Source organism: Schistocerca americana, chromosome 6, assembly GCF_021461395.2.
Source record: "Schistocerca americana isolate TAMUIC-IGC-003095 chromosome 6, iqSchAmer2.1, whole genome shotgun sequence".
NCBI lineage: Eukaryota > Metazoa > Arthropoda > Insecta > Orthoptera > Acrididae > Schistocerca > Schistocerca americana.
In genome coordinates this window covers 290,084,020-290,102,237 of record NC_060124.1, presented here as the reverse complement: position 1 = coordinate 290,102,237, position 18,218 = coordinate 290,084,020, and the positions used below count along the sequence as shown (strand labels likewise).

General features: G+C 42.0%; 1 long non-coding RNA gene across 1 annotated transcript in view; it reads left to right on the top strand.

Moving 5' to 3' along the window:
* Positions 1-4,363: 4,363 nt before the first annotated feature.
* Positions 4,364-18,218, top strand: part of LOC124619884 — a 48,186-nt gene continuing 34,331 nt past the window's right edge. The window contains exon 1 of the long non-coding RNA XR_006980158.1: positions 4,364-4,596. This is a non-coding gene — a long non-coding RNA (uncharacterized LOC124619884). The remainder of the gene's footprint in view (positions 4,597-18,218) is intronic.

Here is an 18,218-nt window from a genome sequence, read left to right as displayed (position 1 = left end):
ACACACTTCAATTTACGTTTTAATTCGTGCACAATGTCTGAGAAAAAATTGCAAGTTTCGGTCTATTGTCTTCCATTTCTACTTTTGACTGTATACCACAATCAATACTGTATACCACAATCGATCCCCCCCATGAACCATGGACCTTGCCGTTGGTGAGGAGGCTTGCGTGCCTCAGCGATACAGATAGCCATACCGTAGGTGCAACCACAACGGAGGGGTATCTGTTGAGAGGCCAGACAAACGTGTGGTTCCTGAAGAGGGCCATCAGCCTTTTCAGTAGTTGCAAGGGCAACAGTCTGGATGATTGACTGATCTGGCCTTGTAACAATAACCAAAACGGCCTTGCTGTGCTGGTACTGCGAACGGCTGAAAGCAAGGGGAAACTACAGCCGTAATTTTTCCCGAGGGCATGCAGCTTTACTGTATGATTACATGATGATGGCGTCCTCTTGGGTAAAATATTCCGGAGGTAAAATAGTCCCCCATTCGGATCTCCGGGCGGGGACTACTCAAGAGGATGTCGTTATCAGGAGAAAGAAAACTGGCGTTCTACGGATCGGTGCGTGGAATGTCAGATCCCTTAATCGGGCAGGTAGGTTAGAAAATTTAAAAAGGGAAATGGATAGGTTAAAGTTAGATGTAGTGGGAATTAGTGAAGTTCGGTGGCAGGAGGAACAAGACATCTGGTCAGGTGACTACAGGGTTATAAACACAAAATCAAATAGGGGTAATGCAGGAGTAGGTTTAATAATGAATAGGAAAATAGGAATGCGGGTAAGCTACTACAAACAGCATAGTGAACGCATTATTGTGGCCAATATAGATACGAAGCCCACACCTACTACAGTAGTACAAGTTTATATGCCAACTAGCTCTGCAGATGATGAAGAAATTGAAGAAATGTACGATGAAATAAAAGAAATTATTCAGATTGTGAAGGGAGACGAAAATTTAATAGTCATGGGTGACTGGAATTCGAGTGTAGGAAAAGGAAGAGAAGGAAACATAGTAGGTGAATATGGATTGGGGCTAAGAAATGAAAGAGGAAGCCGCCTGGTAGAATTTTGCACAGAGCACAACATAATCATAACTAACACTTGGTTTAAGAATCATGAAAGAATGTTGTACACATGGAATAACCCTGGAGATACTAAAAGGTATCAGATAGATTATATAATGGTAAGACAGAGATTTAGGAACCAGGTTTTAAATTGTAAGACATTTCCAGGGGCAGATGTGGACTCTGACCACAATCTATGACCTGTAGATTAAAACTGAAGAAACTGCAAAAAGGTGGGAATTTAAGGAGGTGGGACCTGGATAAACTAAAAGAACCAGATGTTGTACAGGGAGAGCATAAGGGAGAGATTCAGGGAGAGCATAAGGGAGCAATTGACAGGAATGGGGGAAATAAATACAGTAGAAGAAGAATGGGTAGCTTTGAGGGATAAAGCAGTGAAGGCAGCAGAGGATCAAGTAGGTAACAAGACGAGGGCTAGAAGAAATCCTTGGGTAACAGAAGAAATATTGAATTTAATTGATGAAAGGAGAACACATAAAAATGCAGTAAGTGAAGCAGGCAAAAAGGAATACAAACGTCTCAAAAATGAGATCGACAGGAAGTGCAAAATGGCTAAGCAGGGATGGCTAGAGGACAAATGTAAGGATGTAGAGGCCTATCTCACTAGGGGTAAGATAGATACCGCCTACAGGAAAATTAAAGAGACCTTTGGAGATAAGAGAACGACTTGTATGAATATCAAGAGCTCAGATGGAAACCCAGTTCTAAGCAAAGAAGGGAAAGCAGAAAGGTGGAAGGAGTATATAGAGGGTCTATACAAGGGCGATGTACTTGAGGACAATATTATGGAAATGGAAGAGGATGTAGATGAAGATGAAATGGAAGATATGATACTGCGTGAAGAGTTTGACAGAGCACTGAAAGACCTGAGTTGAAACAAGGCCCCCGGAGTAGACAATATTCCATTGGAACTACTGACGGCCGTGGGAGAGCCAGTCCTGACAAAACTCTACCATCTGGTGAGCAAGATGTATGAAACAGGCGAAATACCCTCAGACTTCAAGAAGAATTTAATAATTCCTATCCCAAAGAAAGCAGGTGTTGACAGATGTGAAAATTACCGAACTATCAGTTTAATAAGTCACAGCTGCAAAATACTAACACGAATTCTTTACAGAAGAATGGAAAAACTGGTAGAAGCCAACCTCGGGGAAGATCAGTTTGGATTCCGTAGAAACACTGGAACACGTGAGGCAATACTGACCTTACGACTTATCTTAGAAGAAAGATTAAGGAAAGGCAAACCTACGTTTCTAACATTTGTAGACTTAAAGAAAGCTTTTGACAATGTTGACTGGAATACTCTCTTTCAAATTCTAAAGGTGGCAGGGGTAAAATACAGGGAGCGAAAGGCTATTTACAATTTGTACAGAAACCAGATGGCAGTTATAAGAGTCGAGGGACATGAAAGGGAAGCAGTGGTTGGGAAGGGAGTAAGACAGGGTTGTAGCCTCTCCCCTATGTTGTTCAATCTGCATATTGAGCAAGCAGTAAAGGAAACAAAAGAAAAATTTGGAGTAGGTATTAAAATTCAAGGAGAAGAAATAAAAACTTTGAGGTTTGCCGATGACATTGTAATTCTGTCAGAGACAGCAAAGGACTTGGAAGAGCAGTTGAATGGAATGGACAGTGTCTTGAAAGGAGGATATAAGATGAACATCAACAAAAGCAAAACAAGGATAATGGAATGTAGTCAAATTAAGTTGGGTGATGCTGAGGGAATTAGATTAGGAAATGAGGCACTTAAAGTAGTAAAGGAGTTTTGCTATTTGGGGAGCAAAATAACTGATGATGGTCGAAGTAGAGAGGATATAAAATGTAGGCTGGCAATGGCAAGGAAAGCGTTTCTGAAGAAGAGAAATTTATTAACATCCAGTATTGATTTAAGTGTCAGGAAGTCATTTCTGAAAGTATTCGTATGGAGTGTAGCCATGTATGGAAGTGAAACATGGACGATAAATAGTTTGGACAAGAAGAGAATAGAAGCTTTCGAAATGTGGTGCTACAGAAGAATGCTGAAGATTAGATGGGTAGATCACATAACTAATGAGGAAGTATTGAATAGGATTGGGGAGAAGAGAAGTTTGTGGCACAACTTGACCAGAAGAAGGGATCGGTTGGTAGGACATGTTCTGAGGCATCAAGGGATCACCAATTTAGTATTGGAGGGCAGCGTGGAGGGTAAAAATCGTAGAGGGAGACCAAGAGATGAATGCACTAAGCAGATTCAGAAGGATGTAGGTTGCAGTAGGTACTGGGAGATGAAAAAGCTTGCACAGGATAGACTAGCATGGAGAGCTGCATCAAACCAGTCTCAGGACTGAAGACCACAACAACAACAACAACAAACACAATCAATTACTTGAGAACCAACTGCACTCTGAAATAAAGAAATAATTTCGTTATATATGATTGAAATAACTCAAGGCTTGATGAAAAAATATTATAAGAAAACTTTGGAGGTGTGAAAACATCCTTATACTAACGATTTCGACACAATTCGTAGCTTCTGCATTGGATAAATGGGACATGCTTTCCACGGAAGAATTCTCATTGACAACATTCTCCACGAAATCAGTAGCTTCTGCAGAGGGCAAATCAAGCACGGATTCCAGGACAGAACGCTAAAAACAAAAATATGGAACTGTATTACAACATTGCTTAGACCTATGTAGCCCATTTGTGTCCGTACTAAATAAATTCACAAAAGGCAAAACCACACACATAGCAAGGAAATTAATTAGCTACCTCAAATGGAGAAGCATCGTTGTCACTCAAAATCCTAACATGTCGTCGTGGCTGTTTATTTGGTGGCATCAAATGTGTCGGAAAGTCAAAAATTGATGGCACTGCTTCGGGTCTGAGACGTTTCTTCCACGTTCCAGGGCTCACTACGTAATCTTATTGTCGGAAAAAACTGCAACACGTAGGTTTAAAATCATTCCGCTTCACGGAAGTAATCCACTTCTTTAGCAGCTCTGGGTGCTTTAGAGGAAACCTGTTCAAAAACATCGAATTAGCAAACGCACTAAGTCTGTATTGTTGTCGTATTGTATTGGTAATCCTATTACCTGTGAAATGGTAAGTCACTTTCCTTACTCCATCGCTTCGTACAATTGGAAGCGGAACAAGAAATCACCATTTCGATAATCCTTAATTGTTTATACACCGTACAGACCGAGAGAAACTTCTTGGCAAATTCAAATATGGCGGGCAATACAGACGATAGTAATCAGCTGGTAAAGCCATCTATCGGTAGGTCCGGTAGTTGAGCATCCCTTATTTCGCTAGCTTCAGAGTTTCGACGCCTGTCCAGTTGAGAGCCAGAGATCAAAAATAGTTCAAATAGCTCTGAGCACTATGGGACTTAACATCTGAGGTCCTCAGTCCCCTAGAACTTCGAACTACTTAAACCTAACCAACCTAAGCACATCACACACATCCATGCCCGAGGCAGAATTCGAACCAGCGACCGTAGCGGAGAGCCAGAGTAAAAGCATATATAAGAAATGGTGAGTTAGTGAATAAAAGATGTTAATCCTACAATAAATTCAGTGTTTCCCAGATGGTTTCCTCAGTGTGCTATCAACTGCAAGTTTTCCAGCGTAAACATTTCCATAAACATGATAGGAGAATATGTTAAGCAAGTTGCAACTAAACATTTTAAGGGTTAGAGTGTCTGGGCATTTGGGGGAAAAAAGTGTTAAATATTCCTTATGACACAAAAATGAAGGCAATTACTGCAGATTCCAGAGTACTTGGGATATCCTGTACAATATCATTGTAGGAGGGCGCAAGAATGAAGAGTGTCGTGTGTGTTTTGTACCATTGGATATATACCAGTCACAATGGCAAGGTATGAATTCCATGTGAGCTGGTAATCAATGCCATTTGTTGTTCGTAGAATAGCCTGAGAGTAGGTTTAGACTGTCAGGGTATCTCATTAGCAAAGAAGGCAATTAGTTGTGCGTTAGGCATTGGTTATTCACCACAACAAAAATTCAGCTGCAAAATCGTGATTACAGAACTGTCCGATTCCACCCGTCTGCTTTGACCCATGACATATGAAAATGGCAGAAATGACTATTCTAAATGTCTCCAATATCGCGCCTATGACGTCACTACACACACACGGCAAAAAACACAAAAATACATATAAATAAGACAATAACATCTACCTCCAAAAAATGGAAACACACTAATGGCGCAACCGTGAGATATTGGGGGTTTTTAGGGTGAGGACAAGCTAAATATAATAATAAAAAAATACACCATGACCCAAAACACAAAATGACGAACAAATACAAAAAAAATTACAACATTCCGCCACACCAACAAAATCTGCAGGAACCGGACACTTCCCTTGACCTCTATAGGTCAACCACAGGTGACGATACCAAAACACCAATATGTACAATTAAAACTACGAAAGTTGGAATTGGACATTTCCCTTGACCTATATAGGTCAACCACAGATGACGATACCTAAACACCAGTACCTGCAACTAAAACTATAATATTGGGATCAGACATTTCCAGTGACCTATATAGGTCAACTACAACTATTGATACCAAAAAACCACCTACAATTACAAAAAATAAAACCAAAACCACAACCTAAAAAATCCACAAATCAAACATCCATAAATAAAATAAAACACATTCAAGACACCAAAAATACGCAAAACACCACAACTCGAGAAGAATATACAAAAAAAATTACTTACCACCAACAAATTTTGGCATTGCAAACTAGGTTGGCCAGCCCAACCCCCGATCCCCTCCTCCCCACAAACAAATTAAACGTCTTACCACACTACAAACAACAAACCAACAACACCTAACGAAAACGCCAAACACACAAACAAAAAAAGTGATAACTCACTGAAAAAACTTCCATACCTTACGTTTGGAATTACAAACACAGCCAACGATGTCACACATCCAACGCCAAGACTCAAATAAATCCAATACACAACAAGACATCTACAAACACAGCCAACTCATAAACTCCGTGTCGTAATGAGGTCACACATCACAACACCCTTACATCACAGGTCAAAGCAGACAGGTGGAATTGGATGCTTCCATTGACCCACTAGATCTTTAAATGCTCTGCTACATGTAGATGGTGGTATTTGTGTGATAGATGTGCAATAGCCTACTTTTTTTTTCAGTACAAAAAATGAGTGAGCTTGGACTTACATTAGTACATACCTGTATGACTTAATGTTTATTGTTTCTAGTTATTTTGTTCTGGTCATCAGTTGTGACAGTGAAAAGTTGGTATGAAACTGGCTGAACTCTGTGTCACTGGAGGATTTTTATATTGGGGGGGGGGGGGGTGTTAATATTACTTTACTTGTGCTTTTGTGATCCACTTCTGTTTTTGTGGCCAACACTTGATTGAGAAGCACTGTAAAAAGACATTTTATCTTGATACATGATTCCATCTTCTAATCTTTTGCTAAAAATGAAGATCTCCTTAGATGTCTTTCATAGTCAAGTGTTACTTTGAACCCTAGAACATATGCCTTTTTCCACTGTAATGGCATTTCCCCCTTTCAGATACCCCAAGGTTTTAGTCCCTTGTGTTTCCTGTACATTCCTATAGGCCTTCTGCATTTATTGCATTGTGATAATGGATTCCATCAAACCACTAATTTGTATGTGGTCACTGCAGGCATATTTGGCCGCACTCTTTTGAACATCTTCATCTTCCTGAGTTATTCTTCATAAGGGCCTGCTATTGATTCAGAATATATTTCCATTAGCTCCATTGGTCTCCTCAGTATCTTAATTGCTGCATGTATTTGGTAAGATTTTTATACTAGTTCTGTGTGCTCTTACCATTGTAACTGTATCTAATTTCACTTCTAAATGCTTACAGTCAGCACTTGTGTAACACCACAGTCATCCCCAACAAGTCCAGTTGCTATAAAACACACTACCCAACTCATTTCACAGGCCATTACTTAATTTGAATAACTAGTTTGGATTGTTCTTAAGTTTAGTGGCATCCTTGGGAGGTCTGATTTCATCAGGTGTTGTGAAACTGTCAAGAAACATAATTAAGTATGAATTAGATCCCCATACATTGTTGTTTATAAGCATTACAAGGATTAGTTATGCAAACACATTACTTTCTGGTATATGCAAACTTATTTCCACCTCCTTTGAGTGTATTTCCCCCTACCCCCAATCTCCTATTTCTGTTAATGTATTTTGCTATATTATTTAGTCTATGGTCTGATTCAACTTCTTGTAGCATGATTATCACCATTCCACAGTTTGCCCTGTCAGCAGCTGTCAATAAGTCCAAAGTTATTCTGTCAACTTGTCATATGCTCATTTTGTGTACAGTGTTGTGTACAAAGAAATTGTAGATGTCCACCTTTTCAGGTCCGTCTCCCTCTGTAATCAAAAACATGTCACAGAATACTAATACACACAGTAAAAATATGTGCTGGTTAAAAGTCCCAATAAATTTTCTGTCTGACATTGAGCTCAGACTTTGCCACTTACAGCCCTGTCACAAGTTTCATGATACAAACCGCCTGAAAGAATTTGAAAACCAGCTTGAGCTTTCGGTTTTATCCACCATTTCAGATCCCTTTGGTTTTTGTTAGAAACTGAAGAAAATCATTGTGATTAATAATGTACTCATGTGATTACGTATTGCAATTTGTAACATTAATGTTGTATAAATATGTAGGTGCAACATGGTTCTTCTGAGTCCATCATGCCTACAATCAAGACATGTAGGTGATACACAACTTTGAGCAGATACCTGATTTAGATACAGTAGAACATAAAAACAGGGTTGCTTTGTTTTGAAACATGAGAATTCTTTTCTTAAAGAACCGCTGAAAGATTTGATAGGACATTAAGTAATTTCCAGACTTCAGAACAGATCAACAGACTTGGTAACAATACAAGTTGGAAGTGATCAGCAGACAGCATTGTAAAAGGTATGAAGTTAATATTTATATTGGGCAAAGAAGGTTATAAATCCTTAATATGAAACCCTGAACCATCATACTGGTGGTGTGAAATTATATTTTGGAGTTTTTGATTGTATTGTTGTATTGTTCAGATCAAAGTAGATCTTCTGAAAGATATTAAAAAGGATTTTGTCCTAATGATTCATGAGATGGAAGCCTCTGGCAGTGATCGATCTGATGATTAGAGGCAGATGTTTTGTGATTCTTTTGCTTTGCTTTGGGAAACAGTTCAGCAACAGGTAGCCATCTGACTGTTGTAATTTTGAGAGGTGTTACATATGACTGGAAGCAGATGGTTGAATATTTACACAAAATTATTGTTACTGGCCCTACCACATCAGGAAATGATACTGGAACTCTCACTTTTGCCCTTATTGATAAGACAACATAAATTTATTTACATGTCTCCGCTGTTGTTTCTGATATGGGAGGAATGAACAAAAGTCTGTGATGTGGAGTGGGTATTTCAGTTACGTGCTCTCAAGAATTTCTTTCCAACATGCTAGATCTGATACCTGTGTTGTTGCAAGTGTTCGTCAACTTGTAAGAAATTGGCATTCTGGCATCTGGAGCAGTAACACTGTTATCCCTCAGAAAGTAGCGGATAAAGATGGTTACACTCAACAGTGGTCACACCTTATTATCTTTCAAAATTGTGGACTATGGAGTTAACCAGTGAGAGTAGACTCAGATCATTGCACCATCTTTCAAACAGCTGTATACCTCTACCAGATTATTAAAAAAAATGAATGTTGGCCTTGCATTAAGATATCTGTCCTCGAAAAGAGCTAGTGCACAGGAAATGTCAGTAACTATGCAAATTTTGCCACCTGAAGCTCTTACCATAGCATGGTGTAATAGATTTCTGAATGAATGGTCCACTTTATTGATGTCCTGAACAATTAAGACATTATTGGCGAAAAACAATTTAAAAGACGTTGGGAGTTTCTGGAAAATTTTGTGAAAATTGTTGATAAAACCAAGAGGAGATTCTGGGTGGGAGCCATTGCATACAGGTTATCTTATGAGCACACTATCATTTATATGCCTGGCTAAAGCTGCTTTCAATAAGGGCTACAGATACCTGATGGGAAGCAGGTATTCTTTGGAAAACATTTTTGCCCAGATATGTAAGAAAGCTGGTTTGAATCTTTCTGCATTAGCTGCGAGAAAAGAACTCAAATTGATTACTGTGATACAGTTTCTGACACCATTCAGTAATACAAACTACTGCTTAATAGTGACAGAGCTTTGCTCAGTTTCTCTGACACTAATCAGAATGGCCTTAAGTCAGATGTTCCAACTAGTTTGCTTAGACCAAGTGCTTCCACTGATGACTTAAGTGGTCTAGACATAAATAATGTGCATTACTTAGTGGGTATTTCAGTATCTGCTGTTTTGAAAAAGGGGGTTTGCACTGAGTGCACATATTTTTGACAAAAGTGGACATGATGACCTAGAACAAAATGAATTTTCAGACTTTGGGGGCTTAAAGTACATTTCACAAGTTGAGTTGGACATTGTAAGGACTGCAGAAAGGTTCATTAAGAAATATAGAGAAAATTAGTTATCAGCAAGTATCAGTAAGAAAACTATTGTAAATTATGTTTTTGATTTACATACGGAAGTACCGCTTTGCTGTAATGTGATCAAGGGATTAGTCACCCATTATGTAGGTGTTTGAGGTATTGGTTTATCTGGGTTCAAGGTGACAAAAAGAAAATTACAAACCAAATACTGTCCCAGAGTGAGGAAACAGAAGTAATGTATTGTGATTTGTAACAATTATAACAATTTAATTGAAATGTATGCATTTTCATATAAATTTATCTGAGTGCGAGTTCAGCTGCCCTTACTTGTTGAGTTGTACATTATACTTACAAATTACAAGTTGTATTTTGTGTAATTCCTTTCCCTCTTTCAGTTAACTTTTTGCATCTTGTACCTGAATCATTGAAGGAAGAACTCGCCGAGGACGACCTAGATTAAGCTACATTCAACAAGTAATAAATGACATCGGGTGCCAGACCTATGCAGATATGAAGAAGAAAGTTGACAAAAGAACGGAATGGCGTGCTGCTGCCAACCAACCTGTGGGTTGATAACCGAAGAAGAAGAAGAAGACCTGACTTACAAAAAGATGTTTTGTCATTTGTGAATATAAAACGTAACTACTGTATTACAATAAATAAAATTATTGGAAAGATTTAGCTTGTTATGCACATTTTTTAATGTGGAGGAAGTTCATTGGACCTGCCTTGTGGGAGGGGGGGGGGGGGGGGGGAGCCCTTTACATGGTTGCAAAGTATCATTTGCAAATGTAGTCTGCAATTAAACAATGGAAAATGTAGGATGGAATTTCAGTATTTTAAACATAGCTGCGCGACAGCAACGGTTCCACGTAAAAAGACTAAAAACAGCCGACCAGTTGCAATGGATAAAGTAATCTTTACCTAGGTTTCGACAGATTTAAACCTGTCTTCTTCAGAAGGCGGCAGTATTACATTAATATGGAATGATGTATCATTGTCGTTTTTACAAATATCTGCATAGATCCGTTAGTCCAAAATGAAATATAGCCCTGAAAATAGGGTTTGTCATGTAAATTACATGGATGTAGCAGAGCTCATAAGCGACTCTTGAGTCGCTTATGAGCTCTGCTACATCCATGTACTAATTTTTATTTACATGACAAACCCTATTTTCAGGGCTATATTTTATTTTGGACTAATGGATCTATGCAGATATTTGTAAAAACGACAATGATACATCATTCCATATTAATGTAATACCGCCCCCTTCTGAAGAAGACAGGTTTAAATCTGTCGAAACCTAGGTAAAGATTACTTTATCCATTGCAACTGGTCGGCTGTTTTTAGTCTTACTAGGATGGAATGTAACAATATTGTGAAAAGGAAAGTTGCCACTCACCACATAACAAAGATGATGTGTCGCAGATAGCCACAACAAAAAGACTGTAACAAATGTAGCTTTCGGCCACTAAGCCCTTTGCATTGCAGTATAACGCAACTGAGGCCACACTGTGAGCAGCAGCACCGGTGCATGGTGGGAGTGGCAACTGGTTGGGGGTAAGCAGAAGGCTGGGGCTGGGAGGGGGAGGCACAATAAGGTAGGGGTGGCGGACAATAACATGCTGTTGGGGAGTGTGCAGGGATGAGGTGGAAACTGGGTAGGGCAGCTGTATGCAGTAGGGAGGTTCAACGGAGGGCAGCGGAGAGGTTGGGAGTGGGCCCCGGGAGGGGGGGGGGATAGCGGAAAAGAAGAGAAGTAAAAAGACTGTGTGCAATAGAGGAATGAGAGCTGTGTAGTTCTGGAATGGGAACATAGAAGGTGGTGGATGGGAGAGGACAATGACTAATGAAGGTTGAGGCCAGTAAGGTTACGGGAACATAGGACATATTGCAGGGAAAGTTTCCACCTGCGCAGTTCAGGAAAGCTGGTGTTGGTAGCAAGGATCCATACGGCACAGGCTGTGAAGTAGTCACTGAAATGAAAGATGTCGTGTCTGGCAGCGTGCTCAGAAATAGGGTGGTCCACTTATCTCTTTGCCGCAGTTTGTTGGTGGCCATTCATGTGGACAGACAGACATACAGCTTGTTGATTGTCATGCACACTGGGCATTCTATGACAACCAACAAGCTGTCTGTCCCCATGACTGGCCACCAACAAACTGTGGCCAAGAAACAAGTGGACCACCCTGTTGGTGAGCACGCTGCCAAACATGACATCCTTCCTTTCAATGACTGGTTTACAACCTGTGGCTTATGGATCCTTCCCACCAACACCAGCTTTTCTGAACTGCAGAGGTGGGGACTTTCCATGCAGTATGTCATACATTCATGTCATTGTCCTCTCCCATCCAACCCATTCTCTGTTCCCATTCCAGCACTACACAGCCCTCATTCTTCCATTGCACCCAGTTTTTTTACTTCTCATGTTTTCTGCTATCCTCCCCCACCCCCACTCCCCCCACCTCCCACCCCCCAGGCCCCACTCCCAACCTCTCTGCTGCCCTCCGTCTAATCTCCCAACTGCACATAGCTGCCCTACCCACTTTCCATCTAATTCCTGCGCACCCCCCAATAGCATATCACTGTCCGCCACCCCTACCTTAGTATCCCTCCCCACCACCGCTCCAGCCTCCTCCTTACCCCACACCCAGTCACCACTCTCACCACACCCCCCTGTGGGTCTGGGGTCAGAATAGGCCCTAGGTATTCCTGTCTGTCATAAGAGGCGACTAAAAGGAGTCCCTCCCCGTCAAGGGGATAGTTTGCGCCTGCGTCCAGAGACAGACGGTTCTTACATTTGTGGTCATTTTGGTTTTTCGCTTATTCTGGTTTCTTCCTTCCTTTGTTTGTTTCCTTTCTTTGTCCTTCTCCCTTTCTCACTGTCTTCCTTATTTCTTTCCTTGCCTTCTTCTGCTTGCCTTCTTGTCCACCCTCTGGTCTCCGCCTCGGCGTTTGAGACAGTCTGTCCTTTCTCTCCCTCTCTCCCTTTTTTTCCCTATTCTTCTTTCCTCCCTGTGCATGCCTGAAGGGCGACCCACGCGTTCGCACGCATAGCCTGTGATGGGGTAAAACGTAATTCCCTGCCCTGGGTCGACAAGTAGAGCCTGTGCGACCCCCTGGTAAAGGCCAGGCCCGGGGAGGGGTGATTGCCCGAGCTGACACCTTCCGACCATGCCGATTGGGCCCTCCATCCGTTTCTTGGGAGGTGTGACCTGAGGTGTAAACATTCACCTAAGGCAGGAGCGCCCTCTGAGAGGGTCCCCACAAGGAAGGAGTGCGCCATCGGAGACGCTGGCAATCATGGGGGATTCATCTGCAATGGATTTCTCTTCTTCTTCTGTCTTGGATTCCACCCAAAAACGGAAACTTGACCAACCACCAGTGACAAAAGTAGTATCGCCTGCCCCAAAGTTCCTCGTCGTTTCTAGATCTGAGAACGGAAAGGATTTTTCATCTGTCAACCCTTTTGTTATTCAGAAGGGTGTAGATGCCATAGACGGATCTGCCAAATCTTGTACCAGGATGCGTAACGGTACCTTGTTGTTTGAAACTGAGAGTGCCTTTCAGGCACAAAAACTCCTTCAGGCCACACTCCTGTACACATTCCCTGTCCAGGTGGAGGCTCACCGCACTTTGAATTCGTCACGTGGTGTGGTTTCTACTAGATCACTAGACGGATTGACTGACGAGGAGATTCAGTCTTTCCTCACTGAGCAGGGCATGACGGCTGTCTGTAGGATCATGAAAAAGGTCAACAATGACCTTGTACTGACCCGGACACTTTTCTTGACCTTTGATAGTGTTCAGCTGCCGTCGCGCATCAAAGCGGGCTATGAGGTTATTTCTGTTCGCCCCTATGTCCCGACACCCACGCGCTGCTACCAGTGTCAGCGTTTTAACCACACCCGCCAGTCTTGTTCTAATGCGGCTAAATGCGTCACTTGTGGCAGGGTTGCCCATGAGGGTGACTGTCCACCTCCATCTCCTCGTTGCGTGAACTGTCAGGGTGACCATGCAGCGTCCTCTCGCGACTGTCCCATCTACAAGGATGAACGCTGTATACAGGAAATTTGGGTCAAAGAGAAACTGTCCACCTCAGCTGTTCACAAGCTTTTTGCTAGTAGGAAGCCCATGCTGCTCCTAGCAGGGAAATACAGTACTGTCCTCGCCTCTCCTCGGCCTACCATGGAGGTATTGATGCAGACATGTGTTCTGACCTTTAGTGCTATGGTCGTCCGTTTGGCCAGTGCTAAGATCGCTCGGTCAATGTCTCCTCCTCCTCCCGTCACCCCTGAGACACAAGCACCTTCATCAGCTTCTGCCAAGACTAAGACCCAGAAGTCAGATGCACGGGCCTTCAAGAAGGAACTTGCAATGACCCTTTCACGTTCTCGTCAATACGGTACCAGAACGTAAAGACTGAAGATCCACGATTCGGAATGTCAGAACCGTATCCACGATTCGGAATGTCAGAACCGTGTAGTAAATAACGGCAGGAACACCACCACAAAATCAGGCAGCACTAACACTCAAAACCATGGACTCTCGGAGAGAGATTTTAACCGTGTTCAACCCAATGGTAAAGTATCGAACTATTTTTCTCCGAATCATACAGTTTGGGAGAAAGCAGTGAGAATAATTACTTTTGGAAACCTTTTATCAGACAAAGCCTGTTATAACAATAAACTGTTTCGCTTAATAAAACAGCTGCCAGCCCAAATCGGGCACAGTGGCTACATAAAAAGATGAAGTCAATTTTCAACACTGAATAAATAACTACTTTCACTTACTACGGTCACTTGGCAGTAATTACTATTAATCCCACTTTCTGTTACTTATGGAATTTTATCACTATACTTCAGCAATTATTTAAAGAAGAGACACACATGTTTCAACAAGGATACAAAAAAATTGTAAACTTATAGCTATCATTCATATGATCAAAACTATTATCTAGCATGACTAAATTTCATTTCTTTAGGACTGTTATTTGTTAACGTTTTACTAACACCAATATTTGTCTGACTTTCTTTGACATGGAGTAGCAACATGAACAATTACTGTTAAGATTGTTGCAGTTAAACAATTATGTTACTTTACTTTCAGAAATACTGTTGAAAACTTATCCTCACGGTTACACAAAGCGGTAGCCCTTAAACTGATACATGCAAACTTTAGTATTTAATAATGATTTTCAGAATTTACTACCAAAGCAGTACTAGTGCCAGTAATTTACTATTATTCAAGGTTCAATAAACATCAGGATACTCGGAATAAATTCGTTTAGGTTAGGACCCTACTGAGGCAAATGACATAGGAAAATCACGGTTAAACACAAAGGTACACTTAACACTTATATTTCACTGATTGAAGATGGATGGAGGAGGAGGAGGAGGAGATTAGTGTTTAACGTCCCGTCGACAACGAGGTCATTAGAGACGGGAAGATGGATGGTTCGTACTGTGATACACTTCTAAATAAAGTACTTTGCATGTTACTGATGTTGAAGGTGGCGTGAGGCGGTGCTGCATAGTAACATTGCGCAGGTATTCCTCTTGGTGGCGATGATAAAATTGCAAATTTCTGAGCTATTAATTTATTGCCATACTGTGCCAATCATGTAGAACATGTCCGAGGCCAAAAACCCAGTCTTGCGGATAAATTCGGGGCCTCTAGTGCTTGACCAACGTAATGCGTGTTCACTACTTGCAGGGCAGCTACTGACTGTGTGAGCCACTTGCGCGCCAAAATCTCATTCGCGCGCTCCACCACCTTTTCCATTCCACCACAGAACGGAGTTCCGTTCTACCTATGATCCCTACACCTTTTCAATTTACACTTCTGCTTACAAAAACCCTAAGTATGAACCATCTACAATTGCATGACAACATATACATACAAAATTGACCTAATTAATTGTAGTTGTACTTGAAATATTATATAATTATTTACAAAATATGTTTTAATACATTTATTCCACCTACGTCAAAGAGGTTATTTTAAATAGATAAACTACACTTAACAAAAGCTTACTCTCGTTATAGTATTTTCTTAATTTTTCAAAATTATTATGGGGCAAACAAAATTTAAAAATATACAGATTAATGGCAGTATTATATTTACAATAGCATTACAAACTGTCCCCTTCTTGCTTCTCCTTTTTCTTTTTCTTCTCACGATGGCACTTCTTCATTGGAATATTCCAACCAAGAGGACTTAAAGTTGCTGCTACGCTTGCACTGTCCACTTGTAGTAGCTCTCCAGGAAACGAAGCTACACCCATGTGATCGTATTGACTTGGCACACTATACCTCTGTGCGTTTTGACCTACCCCCTGTGGCAGTTATTCCAGCTCATGCAGAGGTTATGTTGCTGGTCCGGGATGATATCTACTACGATCCCATCACATTGCACACCGATCTGCAGGCAGTTGCCGTCCAAATTACTCTCCCCACTTTCACATTTTCCATTTTTACTGTTTACACTCCATCGTCATCTGCCATTACTAGGGCAGACATGATGCAAATTATTGCTCAGCTACGTGCACCATTTTTGTTGACTGGAGATTTCAATGCCCACCATCCCCTTTGGGGCTCTCCAGCATCCTGCCCGAGAGGCTCCCTGTTAGCAGACCTTTTCAACCATCTCAATCTTGTCTGCCTCAATACTGGCGCCCCTACTTTTCTTTTGGACACAACTCACACCTATTCCCATTTAGACGCTCTTTCTGATACGTATTCGAGCAACCACTCCCCTTGTGTTATCCATCTCCTGCATCATACTCCATCTCCATGACCAACTAGTTGGAACATCTCCAAAGCAGACGGGGGGCTCTTCTCTTCCAGGGTGACATTTCAGGATCAAATCTTCACAAGCTGCGATAGTCAGGTTGCACACTTCACGGAAGTCATTCTCACTGCTGCTGAATATTCCATCCCTCATACTACTTCTCCATGTCGCGTACCAATACTCTGGTGGACCACAGCATGTAGAGACGCTATACGTGCTCCTCGACGTGCTTTACGCACCTTAAAACGCTACCCTACGTTGGTGAATTGTATTAATTATAAACGATTACGTGTGCAGTGTCATCATGTTATTAAAGAAAGAAAGAAAGAAAGCCAGTTGAGCTGCTTTCACAAGCTCCTTCAATAGTTTTACTCCTTCTTCTGTTGTCTGGGGTAGCCTGCGCCAGCTGTCTGGCACTAAGGTCCACTCACCAGTTTCTGGCTTGACAGTCGCGAATGATGTCCTTGTGGCCCCCTGAAGATATCTCCAATGCCTTTGGCCAATTTTTTGCAGAGGTTTTGAGCTCTGCTCATTACCACCCTTCCTTCCTCCCCTGAAAACAGGCAGAGGAGGCAAGGCCACCTAACTTCCGCTCCTCGAATCGTGAAAGTTATAATGCCTCATTCACCATGCGGGAACTCGAAAGTGCACTTGCCCGGTCACGGTCCTCTGCTCCGGGGGCTGATTCTATTCATATTCAGATGCTGAAGAACCTTTCTCCTGCGGGTAAAGGTTTTCTTCTTTGTACTTATAACCGCATGTGGATTGAGGGTCATGTTGCCACATGCTGGTGCGAATCTATTCTTGTCCTGGTTCCTAAGCCGTGGAAGGACAAGCATTTGCCTTCCAGTTATCAACCCATTTCCCTTACCAGCTGTGTCTGTAAGGTCATGGAACGAATGATTAACCCTCGTTTGGTTTGGCTGCTCAAATCCCAATGCCTACTTACCAGTGTACAATGTGGATTTCGTAGGCGCCGCTCTGCTGTTGACCATCTGGTTACCTTGTCGACATTCATTATGAATAACTTCTTGCGGAAGCGCCAGACAGTGGCTGTGTTCTTTGATTTGGAGAAGGCCCACGACACCTGTTGGAGGGTGGGCATTCTCCGCACCATGTATACAAGGGGCCTTCGCGGTCGCCTCCCTCTTTTTATTCGTGCATTTTTAATGGATCGAAAGTTCAGGGTACATGTGGGTTCTGTCCTGTCCAATGCCTTTCGCCAGGAGAATGGGTTGCCACAGGGCTCAGTTTTGAGTGTCGCTCTCTTCGTCATAGCGATCAATCCCATAATGGATTGCCTCCCAGCTGATGTATCTGGCTCCCTTTTCGTGCACGATTTTGCCATCTACTGCAGCGCGCAGCGTACATGTTTCCTGGAGCGCTGTCTTCAGCATTGTCTTGACCGCCAGTGGCTTCCATTTTTCTGCCGAGAAGACGGTCTGTATTAAAAAAGAATTTCTCCCACCGTCCTTACATCTCGGTCTCGTTGCTCTCCCGTTTGTGGAGACAACAAAATTTTTAGGTCTTACATTTGACAGGAAATTTAGCTGCTCTCCACATGTGTCATATTTGGCTGCCCGTTGTACCCGTTACCTAAATGTCCTCTGTGTTCTCAGCGGTACGTCGAGGGGAACAGATCGAACCATCCTACTTTGCCTATATCGGTCGATCGCCCACTCAAAGCTGGAATATGGGAGCTCTGTATACTCCTCTGCACGGCCATCCATCTTACGCCGCCTCAACTCTATACAACATCGGGGGTTACGTCTTGCGATCGGAGTGTTCTATACTAGTCCCTTTGAGAGT